We start from the raw sequence: 13788 nt of genomic DNA, 5'->3' as shown, positions 1-13788 counted from the left end.
GCATTTTACGCACTAACCTCGAGGTAGAGTCCCGCCCGGGTAGTTTCGCCTGAGCTCGAGCCCGAAGATCGACAGCTCAGACCTGTCCACGGGCACTGGAACATCGGTACAGTCTGGTAGTCCTGGAGCCCGTCAGGTCACCGAAGTAGCAAGCAGCCTTGGCTTGGGTCTGAAACCCGATCGCCCTGATGCGTGGCTCGTCTTCCTCTGGCTACAACTGCGACTCTGCTTTTTCTGTCTCGCGCGTGCTTCGAACAATGCTGCATCTGTGCCGAATTCGCTTCAGTCATTTCTTGTTATTTATTAACATTCGTGTTAGCTTCTTTTTTGCAGACTTCAAACTTCGCTCATGGCACGCACTTCAAATTCCGCTCGCCCCGCTTCAAGTTCTGCACACTCCACCCGCTTTAAATTTCGCGCACTCTGTCACAGAGGCCCCCTTTCATTTAAGTTTTTTAAACTGCTGTTAAGTGCACATTGACACCACATAACAGATTCATGACGTATATGTACTCCACACAGTTTACTAAACGTCATCCCAATGTCCACATTCGGAAACAATAAATACACTCAATTGGACATCGAAGTTCTGAATCCCAGTATGGACCTGTTGCATACACCACTTTTTCGTACATATATACACTGTCATAGAAAATTGTACATCATGTTGCCCTGTACATTGCATGCGAGTTCATAATCTCAAATATATACAAGAGATACCCTTCCGTGTTCTACAACCAAGATGCAAAAAAGCTTTCCACTCAAGATGCGGAACAGCCCTGGTCGCCTGGCTGGAGGCAAGAATGGAACGACCATGAAAGAATCTTCGACGGTATGCTCACCTGTACTTACAGCTATCAAACATCAGGTGCTCAACCATACAATCGCTAGCGTCAATGCAGGATTGTCTTTCATCCTGTTGGACGTGTTGCCTCCAAGCACGCCAGTGCCTTAGTGTCATAATGATTGGGTTGTTCTTAAGAATGCATTGCTTCAGCTGATCTACTGCTGATGGTCAACTTGGCTTTACTGAAGTGACATCTGAACCATAAGATTCCAAACAGGAGAAGTATCTTTCGACACTGCAATGAACTGCGGAAATAACACTCTTTCCAAGATCACTTTCAGTTCGTTCAGCTGACTTATCATGTTGTTCCTCGGAACATTCAATTCCTACATCTGGATAATGTTGCCTGCTCTCATTATCGCATATTGCTGATGGACGCAGCGATTCAATTATAGGTTTTTTGACGAGTGCTTTTGCACAGTTTTGCAATTCTCTTAGACAGCATGCTTGTGCACTTACCGGAAAGAATCTCGTTCTATCTTTAGGACGCTTGTTTACAGGGTACTCTATCATACTAGTGTCCATCACTACCGAAGCCTATGCTGCACAGGACTCTGCTGGTAGCGACTTGCTTTTGTACTACGTTAGTGCCAGTTTATGTTGCATCTTCCTGTTACAATTGGTATAACTGAAGACTTGGTGCCTCCACTAGCCACACAGTCTTCAAAAGGAGACTCCCGCGAAAGACGTGTTTCCCTTACATTCGGACTGCCTCGTTGCGTATGCACTGCCGAAGTCAGTGTGCATTTCACGGCACCTTCCTGGATGGTGCTATCACTTTTAAACGAAATTGAATGTTCTATCGGGGCTATGCTGCACACTTCCAACTTCGTTCATGGCGCTCACATTCCGCTCGCCCCGTTTCAAGTCCTGTGCTCTCCACCCGCTGTAAATTCCGCGCACTCCATCACAGAGGGAGATAGGAAAAGGTGACTGGCGATTTCCCCTGTGTGGGTCATCCCACGGGTGCCGTTTAAGTGAAGCCGGGGCCAAAGGGGTGTGTTGCCTCTGCCGGGGAGCCAAAGGTCCAATCATCCGCCGTCTGTTCAACCTCCAGGATCCCCTATTCCACGGACACGACAAGGCTATCCATGACTAGGCGTGGGAGGGAGTCGAAAACCTCCCCTCTCCGTTAGCTCACATCCGTGGTGTCGGTACACACCAAACGCCTACTTGTGCAGACGGCCCTGTGGGGAATTAAAGTTAACGAGTGTGTATTTATTTAATTATTCTTCCGCCAGTCAGCTGCAGTACTTACAATAAAATAATCCGCTATTAGGTACAAAATGCAAGCACATTAGTTTTATTGATTAGATTTGTTTCGAGCAAAGAAAAAATACTTTTTTCTTTGGGGGTCTTGAAATGCGTCAGTATGAATAATCGTCGAACATTGTAGTGTATCCGGCAAAGTGATCCTCTTCAGCAATACGGAGCATATTGAAGTTGTATGATCACCAGTTGTCCGCTCACGAGGCCTGCACGAATGCGCACACCAAATTTCAAGCTGATTGATGACACACGCAGTACGTGATGGGCCATTAAATTTGGGGTCTTCATTCGTACACACCGTGACTGAAAGAATAATTACGCCTTTGTATCTAATGTTATCTCTATCCCATTGCTCGAGTCGTTTTTGGATTTGCATGAGCTTGTCATGCTCCCTTTCACTGCTGGAAAAGGCAATGCCAGACCGCGCACGCTCCCCAAAGGCGGCTTCCGCACAGCTCACTTTCAAGGCTTCGGGTACACTGTCGTAATCACAGGTCCACAAGCCCGTGTGGCTGTGGTGTTGGCACTGGTGGTAGACCTACCTTGTGACTTTGATATCCTCAGGGGAGTCTTCGTCGGGCATACTATGGATGATGCCCTTGGTTGTGGTTTACGGTGCAGCTGCATATGCACTCGATGGGTATTCTTTGTCTCCCATGCGTAGCTTGGAGATTTCACAGTATTTTCTGGCTCTCCTTTCCGATGAAGTGCGTACTGCTATTGTATTCTGTCTTTTGTTTACACGAAAGATATCGACTCTTGTTTCTTGCTTTAGTCGGGCTGCGGCGCATATGCTGTTGGTGATCCGAACAGCATGATGCGTCACGGTGCTGAAGCCATCTCTAGGGCATACAATAACCTTGAGGTCGTCCACCAACAGATTCGGTTTCTTCGTCGTCATTCTCAGCCTTCGCACGTTTCTGGCTGCTCTTTTTACATACGTTTCTTCATCGGTCAGCATGTCAACTGTCTCTGCAGCAGGATCAGTGCCCCCAATGGGCGTCTTGCGTTCCTTGTATTTGGCCCCTACTTCGAGCCACCCCTTCTTTTTGCGGACCTTGGTCGGCGATGTTTTTTCACCCTTTCGCGAACAACGTCAAAGTTGGTTATAGATAAAGCCGTTAAACGAGTAGTAAGCGGGTGTCACACTTCTTGCTGCGTTCGGCCTAGTCGTCGACCGCGTCTGCAGCGCGAGCGACGGCGTCGATCTGTACTGTGTTCGGCTTAATTCGTGTGCCAGTGTGGCAGCGCAATAAATGCACTGCAGTAGCCAGAAAACGGCTCACCTGCAAAAAACTTGGCATCGGCAGGGTTCGCTGACATTCCCGTAATTGCTGAACAATATGTTGTTTGGAGAGCTGATTTTTTCGTCACAAACATAAAAAAACCACTTAGGCGACGTGAAACACATCCGCACCCTCTGGCCCCCAGTGGCCTCCCCCAAGTTCGTGAAAAAATGAAATATAATAATGTAAACCCAAGGCAGTTTTTTAAAACATGCCTCCATACTAGTGCTGCTCAGCTGAGTTTTACATATCACGGCAGTCGAGGGCAGCTTGCGAAAACAATGTAATTGTGCCTATCATAAGCGGCAAGGTCCACATACTGGACGTGCTGCATTGAGCGGCCCATGGCCTCAACCAGCGGGGCACGGAGACGTTCTTTCTTAGACATGCGTTCTGGTGTCGTCAGGTCATCCTTCCGTTCGCTGAGGAAACCCTTTTCTTCTGCCTTGTACTTTGGGAAAAGCTCTTCAATCGGATTGAAAAACGGGCTGTAGGGCGGTAGCCACTTCATTCTGTGTGCACCTGCTGCGAGGGCAGCTTGTTCAACTCCGCGGTGTGCTGGTGCGTTGTTAAACAGGAACACGGCCTTTGTTCCCGGTTCCTGCTGAGAAACGTTTGTTGGCACTTCTGTGAGAAAGTCGTTAAACATAGCCTAGTCGACCTTGTCAGCCGTATTCTAATGCAGACAGCCATTTGCCGAATCGCAGGCTCAAACAAATATATTTGCTCCCTTGTGCTTGTGAAAAAACGGTATGCTGGGGCACCTCTTCCCTCTTTTGAAATTGCGTGAGAACTAGACGCTGAAGCTTGTTTCATCGATTTAGTATCGTGTTATTGTAGTTCCCTTGCTTGGAAGCCACTGGGCACATCGTCGCTGTAGCTGTTCGATGTCTGCATGATTTCGCTCTGGTATCTCTTGGGTTTGCAGCGTCACTGAATAACTATGGCCATCGAGAAGCCGATCAGTTGGTCATGTGCTGACTTCAATATCAGACAACTTGTCTTTGACAGTCGTCCTGATTAGCTCCAGCGTAAGGAATGAATTCTGCAATTTCTTGCAGGGCATCCGCCACGTCGGGTCCAAACTTCTTCGACGAACCACCACGTGTCTTGGCTGTGTCAGTTATAGGTTGAGGCAGTGTTTAGGATAGCACTTTCAAACCACTGCCGCACCTGTGAACATCTATTATCCGGGAACGATACACGGTGGAACCGTGAGTCAACTTTTTCTTCAGTTCTTCATGTGTGTTCCGCAGCCTTCCGGGCATTGAGTGTTCCCATTTTTCATAGCACCAGTAGTTTCAGCAAAAACTTTCACTTATTTCAAGGCCTACACACACACAGCATTCCATCTTAAAACCAATCATTTCTTATTCGTGCAATACATGGGTGTGGTGCCGTATACAGACCCAGGACGACAGGCCAGCTGTCAGAAAAGAGGCGCTCATTTCTCTCGAAACGTTTTTCTTGAGTTAAAAGAAGAACAAGTCTTCGCAGAAAAAGGAAAGCGGTTTCCAGAGCTCGAGGTTGACCGCTCCAACGAGCAATGCCGTAGGTGTGTCATGCTGGTGAAGACGGCATGTCGAAAGTTATTCATTCTTGTGGTTCGTTCATTGTTGGCAGTTGATAGTGGTACTTTCTCTTCTCTGCCATTCACAAACCGTGAAACGTGTATATATATATATATGGTTACGGTGTGGCACACAGAAACGAAGTTACTGCTAAGATATATTTGCACGACGCCAAGCCTAAGCCGCGATGGCAAGCGAGAGGGCACCCCACATCCCAGAATCACGTCGTCTCTCTCGCTGTCTGTCTTGCTTCATTAGTGTATGTAGTCTTGTAACATGACCCCCGGGTGCAAAAGCACCGTCTCGGTGCTTTCTATGGTGTTGAGGAGTGGTAGAGTGAGGTGGGAAACATGAACAATGTCTGTAGACAGTGGAGCGGAGGGAGATGTAAACTTCAGCAGGGCTATTTCATAGGTAACGTCGGTCACCTGATGCAAACCCGAATCTCTTGTTGTGTAGCAGTGCGATTGCCAGAATGTTAGAAGTTGTTACCAACGGCAGTTTAGCCCACTCTGAGTGGTAGCCTCCTTCACGTCCCGATTTCGCGGAAAAGATAGCGGTTGGCGTGACTGAGGTTGTGACGGTCTTGAAGAGCAAGACGAACCGACCAACGCCGCTGACGTTGACAGTTTTTTCTGCTCTATACGCACTAAAAGACAGCGCTCGCCAGCACAGTAAGCAGTACAGCCTCTCCTTGCTTACTGTGTACGATAATCATCGAAGTATACACGACAGAATAGCGTAGTGGCGTTTGCGAGCCGCGACAACCACCGCTTGGCAACGCATTCACCCCTCTGATATCTACTACATCCCGCGTTCGCCCCGTGGCAGATCCTTTCTTCAGTGCTGCGAGGCGCGTTCAGTGCAAACGACGCTGTGTTTCGGCGACAAAATTCCGCTCGCTGTAGAAAGCGGATTCTTCAGGGTGAACTAGGAGTTAGAGGCGGTAGCTGAAAACTCCTATAATCGGCTCTCGCGCCCGCGTACACAAAGACAGTGTACAAGCGAGTAAGATAGCACGGTCGTGCATGAGCGCACATGAAGCGACAACATGATGCTTTGGTCCCTCGTCGACAGTGGTTGTTGCCACATCAAAAGGTATATCCATATTGTTCGGTAATTTTGTAACACTGTGCTAGTTGATACAAGTTGCAAGCAAATCTTTTTTTTGTTTTGGGCAGCCAATAGCTCTAAAAACACTAGTTATTAACATAGTTTAAAGTATGTGCACACTCCCGGTGTGGTCCTCCTCAGCGGGATGTTCACCGCTCGCGAGGCACTGCTTTTCTCGTTCTCTGTGGAGCATCAGCATTTCTCGCCCGCCTACGGAATTCTCAGGAACTGACTTTTTCCGCTGCCGCACAAGCAAAGCGCCAATCAGCGCCAGCGTTTCCTCCTCAAAAGGATGTCTCTGCTGCAACCAGAAACTGTTCTTCTCTCCCGGGCCTTTTCTCTACGTTGTCGAGAAGAAGCCAAGAGCCGGCAGGCATCCACGACATGCCCACTTTTGTTTCGTGACTGCCACGCTGGCAACGTGGATAGCACGCCGCTGCTTACCGAGTAGACACGCCGTGGTCTCTCCAATGGGAGCACTGCTTTCTACTGTGTTTACGAATCGGCTACTTCTGACTTGTGGCCCTGCTTCATTTTCTTGGCAGAGCCTTATCCCTGCGTTTTGTGCGTGGGGGCAGACGAAATGATGCAGCACTTGTGCATATGCCCAACGCTTCAGACACAATGAGCCGCAGTCCGTCTCCAGCGTCTGCCTCCCGCTACACCCAGAAACCTCCTAGACCCCTCCGGATCACCACGTATAACGAAATCACGGCCTAATATTAAGAGAACGCGAAAAAATATGCGGCCCTCCATACTGAACTCACAATAAAACACGTTAAGATCTAGAGCCAAATTCAAACAAATAATTTCGAAGCCCTCATCGGTTGTGTTAAATTTACCCAGAAGACATTCTATCATACTGTTCACATTGCGATTGCCTGAAAGCTACCCAAAATCACAATCGTTCTGAATGTTCGGGGAATCCACCACTAAAGACAACAATACTGCCAGCTTCTTGCCTGTAGGTGTGGTAGCTAGCCGCTTTTTCATTTCGGCAGGCCAAAAACGTTTATTTCCGCGGGCAAAAAAAAGCTGTGTTCTACAAGCACGAATGAAAAATTGGGAAGAAATGTAAAATAGGCGGATGGCATGTTTTGGGAGAAACTACATTATTGGATGGGAGATACAAACAGATATCAGCGAAAAAGATGACACAGCGTTGTACACGTCCCTGTACAACAGGAACGAAATGTCGTTCCTGTTTTCGTTCCAAAATCAGAACGAGTTTCCATTGCAAGTTCTTGTAACGCGAAAGGAACGCGTTGCAGTTACATTTCGAAAGTTAGAACGGGTCGTTACTACATTTAACTTTTAGGGACGAAGCTCATTTGGCCGTGGGTTGTGCGTCCCCGATATATGTAGTAGTAGGTAGCCACCTCTTGTATAATAGTGCTTAGAATGTCTGCAGGATGGTGGTACTTGTATATGACGAATATATCATAAAGAGATGCGAGATGGCGGTGAATGTTCACTAGATGGACGGACGGATTTACGTACGGATGGACAGGCAGACGAACGGACCGACAGACGCACAGATGGATGAACGCACAGACGTACGTGAGCAAGAACAGACGGACGGAAGCACGGAAGGAATGGTGAACGCTTCGCTTTGCTCATCATTCACTCTGTGAATATGCTGTGATTTTTTTATATATAAAAATTTAGTGTTGGTTGAGGCTCAAGCGAAATGAAGTAGGAAACCTAAATCTTGCATCCAGCTATATATGTTCTACGGTTTCGACATCGCCGACAATAGGTCACACGTAAGTAAAAGAAATCTGAATAAAATCAACCGTTCAAATTTTTTAGAACCCGAAGGCCATTCTACCAACATGTCTGATTGCAGATTCCGCGCTGATCAGCTTCAAATCCCTCGTATCTGGCACTTTTCAGGTCGGTATTCAATCGCGTGATCAAGATACTTCGCTTAAGATATTTAAGTAGAAACCTTCACCCATGGACATGCGAACGTGTGATCTTTAAGGTATGTTACAGTAAGGTCGGAAGCGAGAGTGGTCCCAATAAACAACGAGGCTCTCTGCAGGTTTAGAAACAATTCTTTATGCACACACAAACACATGGTTCACAAGCTGTACAATCACAGCAAAGGCATAAACTAGCGAACGAGCGTTTCCAAAATTATGCGATCTCGGCGGGCACAGGCTCACCCGCTGGCATGTTCATCAGTTTCAGTGGGACGTAGCGCTGGGACATAGCGTCGAGTTGAGGTGCTGAGTAGGTAAGAGACATGCAGCTTCGGGGAAGTTAGTACAGGTTCCTTCCTGGGAACTGGGGATGGAGCTTGATGCTTGCGGCTGCGAAGCGTTTCGAGACGGAGGTAGTTGGCAGCCATGTGATGCGCTTAGTCTCAACTCGTGGACCGCGACACTGAAATATGATGCTCGGGTCCGGCCGGCTGTTTTCACAGGAGCGGGTTTTTTGAATATTTCGACTACAAAAAAAAGGTGAGCAAGCTGAAACTTTCTATACTCCTCTAATATAAGATCACCGCTATCATCTGGCTGCCAAACACCGCTCGAAGATCGGCCAAGCAACATCGGTAAACCAATATTTCAGCTAAACAATTGCCTCCTAGACTAGGTGCCTGCTGGATGGGAAAAATAACTGTTGCCACACACTTTGTTTCACTCATTTTTGATTAGTGTTGGTCGGTAGCGCCACCTGTGGTGTACTGTCAAAAAACTAACATAGCCTCTAGAATGGTCGCGTACAGTTGCAGGTCTTGAATAAGTCTCGACTGACGCGCCCCTAAGGACCGCAGGTGAAAAAAGCTTAAAAGACAACGGTTGCGCAGCACGCAGAAAAAATTGGGCAAAGTTTGCAGTGTCGTTTGATAATTACTGCGAGACGAACACACAAATAACTCGTATAATTGAAAAATAGACAAAACATGAAAAACAATAAGCTTGAAGACTCTGAGAGGTATCTTACATCTTCTTTTTAATTGTTTTTGTCATTTTGTGCGAGAAATATCAGCTAGCAGACGTCCATTCCAGTACGAGTGCTAGTGATGTGCACGCTTGCTTTGCTGCTAACACTTGTTCTGTTTTATTTGAAAGTAATTGTGCCTTCTTGTGTAATGGGCAAGCTTCAACTGTTAGCGAAACTTCCATAGAAGCCCATGGATATAGCAGTTGAAGGCTCGCTGCCACCATGGCCATCTACGTGAGGAAGGGATAGCTATAAGCAAAAAGTTAATAAAATTTAACGTCACAATTTGAAGCGGTAGCGACGTCGCACATTTGTCCTACATGGCGCAAAATCGATTTTTTTTTCTAACTGCTGCCTTGTTACGCGCCTTCATTATTACGAAATTTTATTGCGCCTTGTGCCTCGCCAATTGCATGCAAGAGAGAAAAAAGACAAAGATTGAGAAAGCAAAGTTGTTTTATTGGCCAAATGACATACTTACATTATGCACAAGAAACTTGTCCCGCCACGGTGGTCTAGTGGCTAAGGTACTCGGCTGCTGACCCTAAGGTCGCGGGATCGAATCCCGGCTAAGGCGGCTGCATTTCCGATGGAGGCGAGAATGCTGTAGGCGCATGTACTCAGATTTGGGTGCACGTTAAAGATCCCCAGGTGGTCGAAATTTCCGGAGCCCTCCACCACAACGTCTCCCACAATCGTATGGTGGTTTAGGAACGTTAAACCCCACAAATAAATCGAACTTCGCAGAGGCGATTGTGAGACAACTGTTGAAAAACAAAATAGCATAACAGTTCAAAAGCTCGCGTTTCCCAATCATTGAAAAACACTTGCTGCGTGACAGCAGGTTTGAAAATATGGCTTCGGCAACCGCCGAGTACAGCGTCGTGTTGTGTAGCCTGTCGTATTCACAATCATCAAAGGCAAGCCGGCCGTGCGCCAGCGAAAGCAGTCTGCAGTCTCAGAAGCGGCTATCTACACATTCTGTGAACTAGTTGAACTATGAAATGCACATAAAAATAAGTTAACTTTGAAGGTACACATGAAACCACTGCGGAAAAGTAAGCGATGCCTCATTGACCTGCTAATACGCCGAACCAACAAACATGCCGAACTGAACAGAAGCTCTGCTAGCATATTGCCTGGATACGCCCCCAAAATCGTTGGCCCTTGTAATCAGACTGCCTGCATGTGCCTGCTGTTTCTGAAACCAAACGAAAAAAATGGGCGCTAGAGAACACTTATGAAAATGTATTTACATTTTTGAAACTTTATGCAGCTAATGTTTTTATGTTCTTTCATTGTGGTCCCTGTTTTATGCAAATGACACATAATTACTTTGTAGTGGCGTAGTATTAGTTGTGATTTTACACATATGTGCTGAGCAACATCGCAGATGAGGCCAGCAGCAAGACATACATGTAATGCACTTGAGCATAACCTCGCATAATTAGTGTACCGTCTTCGCCCACCAGTGAACTGAATTTTTTCAAGCAGACTAACAGGCAGCTGTATAGGAACTGTGTTGATGTGCTAACTCTGAAGTCTTTTTGAGGAGTGTTTTCGGGAAATGAAATGGTGTCTATAGCTGTCAGTCTAAACACTGTTTTCACTGAGGAGCTTAGTAGCTTAGAATTGTATTATTCATGTACTGTCTAGAATTTCTTTGTGCTGTGCCGACTTTTCATTCCAAGTGTCCTAACATGCTTTGTTAGTGTGTTGTGAATGAGCCAAGCTATGTAAATAAGGAGGGTAATATTACAGACATGTACGAAGTTTTGATGCACAGCCTTTTTTTTAGCATGACATTGTGAAGGGCTGTATTCTTGTATGCCTTGTAAAAACTGCTTATCACTGGGCAGCGGCAGAAACTATGCATCAAGCTTTTCCGAGATGGTTCGACAAACACCGAGTTCAGACATAACAGTGCTGGTGGACTTATTTTGCAAGTTTCTTTCTGTATATTCAAAATAGGTGTATTAGAATTGTTGTTTTATAGCCATTAATTTTAATATTTGCACCTTAGTGTATTTATGTATGTATGTGTGTATGTATGTATTGTACCGGAACATAGTGGCGCCAGCTCTGTGCCAGCGTGAAAGAATACGTTGACGTCCGTGTGTGGCTCGTGCTTGCCGGGTTCCTGCCTGTACCAGCTTGTTGTGGCTAACACGTCTTGAATAATAACCTGTGTTTTTACGCGACCTCGCTCGTTGCATTTGGTGAAAACGTGCTCGGTACCTGGAGCTCCGCAGCCATAAGCTACCATCTGATTCCGCGATGACCGAGCGCGTCGATCCCTCACAAGCCTCTTCCACGCTGCCGCCTGTCATATGTCCTGATGTACTTTATCTGCGTGACCCACCAGTATACAAGAGCACTGAATATCATGATGTCGAGGACTGGCTGGTAGAGTACGAGCGTGCCAGCGAGATTAACAAGTGGGATGACCCTGCGAAGCTGACTCACGTCATCTTCTACCCGACAGATTTGGTTCACCAACCACCAAGCCGACATCCCCACCTGGTCGGTTTTAAAAGAGGTCGTGACCTTGTTTTTTGGTCGTCCAGCCATGCGCAAGCCTCGCGCTGTAACCATTTCTCCACTATGGCAGCGCTTGCATTCATCTTATTACTGATATATCGTCAATGCTTAGAATGACGCCAAATGCAAAAATGTCAGGTGAAACTTGGTCAAAAATAGAAAAAATAATTAGAATGCGTTTGCCTAAGGTTACTAGAAGATAGAAATCACCAGGTGTGGCTGTATAAGCGTGCACTAATTATCTTGTAGATTACTGTCATGATGTTGGGATAGCCGGCTCTAACGAACGCTACCTTCTCATAGTTTGCAATGTGAATAAAAAAATAAAAATATATCGGCCTGTGACAACGCTAATCAACTAATATGAAAGCATTGTGACTAGTGTCCCTTTCACTAGATGACTACTCAGTTTGTTTCCATTATAGTTATTTCAGGAAAATTTGACTCCTTAACTCACAACTCTCCTAATTAGCATTCATTCTCACACCTAAAGACAGTCACACTTCATCTCATGGCTGTTGCTCCCATAAAACGCGTACTCCATTTTTTTATACTCTCCAAGCATCCGACGCTGCTTTGCGCAAACTTTCCCTGACGTCTGCTAGGCCAGAAAATTGTCTTTATTATCTATCGATTTCATGCTTTCACGGAGACGAAAAGAGAGTCTCTTTTTTTTCGTCCTTTTCACACGTGAGATAACGTCTCTCGTCTTCAAGACTCGTATACACGTCCCTTGCTTTGTTTGCTCACTCAAACAATGCTCGACGAAATATTTGCACCGTGTTTTGTGAAAAGCATTAGCACTGAAACACCTCCCGACGAGTCTCCCTCGTTTTACGTAGACACATATCTAAGCGCAAGCGTGTGACTGTTCTCGCAATGTGGCTTTATAAATATTGCTGCGGTGCACGGAACGTGCGAAATTCTGGTGACAATTTCATTTGATTACTGCTGTTCTATATTTCTGCACAATTCCTTTGCATGCGCAAAAGTCGCTCCTGTGTCTTGTAATTAGAATATTGTAAGAAAGGCAATCTTTTACGTCTAGTACAAAGCACCCTTACGTACATCGCTGTATCGTGTTCGATTACACCGGATTAGTTGAGTAGCAGCACAGCTTCATTAAAATGTAAGATAACTGGTTGCGTTAAACGGAGGAAGACATTTGAGGCACATTTTCAAACATTGCATGCATCGATTTATGCGTGGTTTCATTAATGTGGTGCACCTGGATTGTTTTTTACAAGTACTTGGCGAGATAGTGCATGAATTTTATTGCTTAAGGCCATCGGGCAATTTCTTTTTTATTTACAGTCGTTTATGAAAGGCGAGTTTTTGGCTTTGCACAGCACACCCAGACGTCTATTACAACGTTCGCGGCATCCCGTAAGCGCTGTAGCAGACGCTCGCGGAACTGAAACTTAGATGCAGTCAATCAGTGGCTATCATCGTATAGTCTCCACGCTAGACGCTTTGCGTGCTACATAGATATTATCAGCACACACTTCCTTCTTTCTTTGACGTTTAATTATCTATCGTGTGTCCTCCTCGTTTTCTTAAGTGCTGAATAATTTAAATTCATACCCGCGCTATAGTAACCCTCCAGGTAAGAGAATTCTTGGCTAAGGAAATGCATAGCTAAGAGAAAGCTTTGTGAATTTTGCCCCGTGTGTTTTATTTGGAGATTTTAATGCTCAAAGTTTATTTTGGGGTGATATGAGGTGTGATGCGAGAGGTCGCGCTATAGAAAACTTTCTTCTCCCATCTGGAGCATGCCTGTTCAATGAGGCAGAGGCAGCATATTACGGTACCACACACAATACATATTTATGCATAGATTTAGCCATTGTACATCATCACTCCTGCCTTGCCTAGATTGGAAAGTTAATAATAATCCACATGAAAGTGACCATTTTCCCACCCTTCTAGAAACTAACAACGAGATGACCGACCATCGTTCCCCTTGAAAAACTTTCGTGAAGCAAACTGGGTGCAATTTAGAGAGCTCTGCACACTACGCTTCGAGGAGGTGGAGCATCTGAACGTAAAAGAGATGGCCAACTATATTTCTGAATATGTCCTTATTTTTGTTAAAAAAAGTGCATATTGTAGTCCAGCAATAATAAGGTAAACGCAAAGCCATGGTGGAATCGAAAGGGTTAAATAGCTAAAAAACAGCAAGACAAAACATGGAGGACTTTTTCTC

The 13788-nt window shown here is 45.8% G+C and overlaps 1 protein-coding gene across 1 annotated transcript in view; it reads left to right on the top strand.

Annotated features, from left to right (window-relative positions):
• The window catches only part of LOC142765292 (uncharacterized), a 72878-nt gene that overhangs the window by 53313 nt on the left and 5777 nt on the right, over window positions 1-13788 (top strand). The gene's annotated exons all lie outside the window — the stretch shown is intronic.

Source organism: Rhipicephalus microplus, chromosome 6 (genome assembly GCF_043290135.1).
Source record: "Rhipicephalus microplus isolate Deutch F79 chromosome 6, USDA_Rmic, whole genome shotgun sequence".
NCBI classification, from domain to species: Eukaryota; Metazoa; Arthropoda; class Arachnida; order Ixodida; family Ixodidae; genus Rhipicephalus; species Rhipicephalus microplus.
Note: the sequence above shows the minus strand (reverse complement) of the source record. Positions and strands in the feature narration are given on the sequence as shown.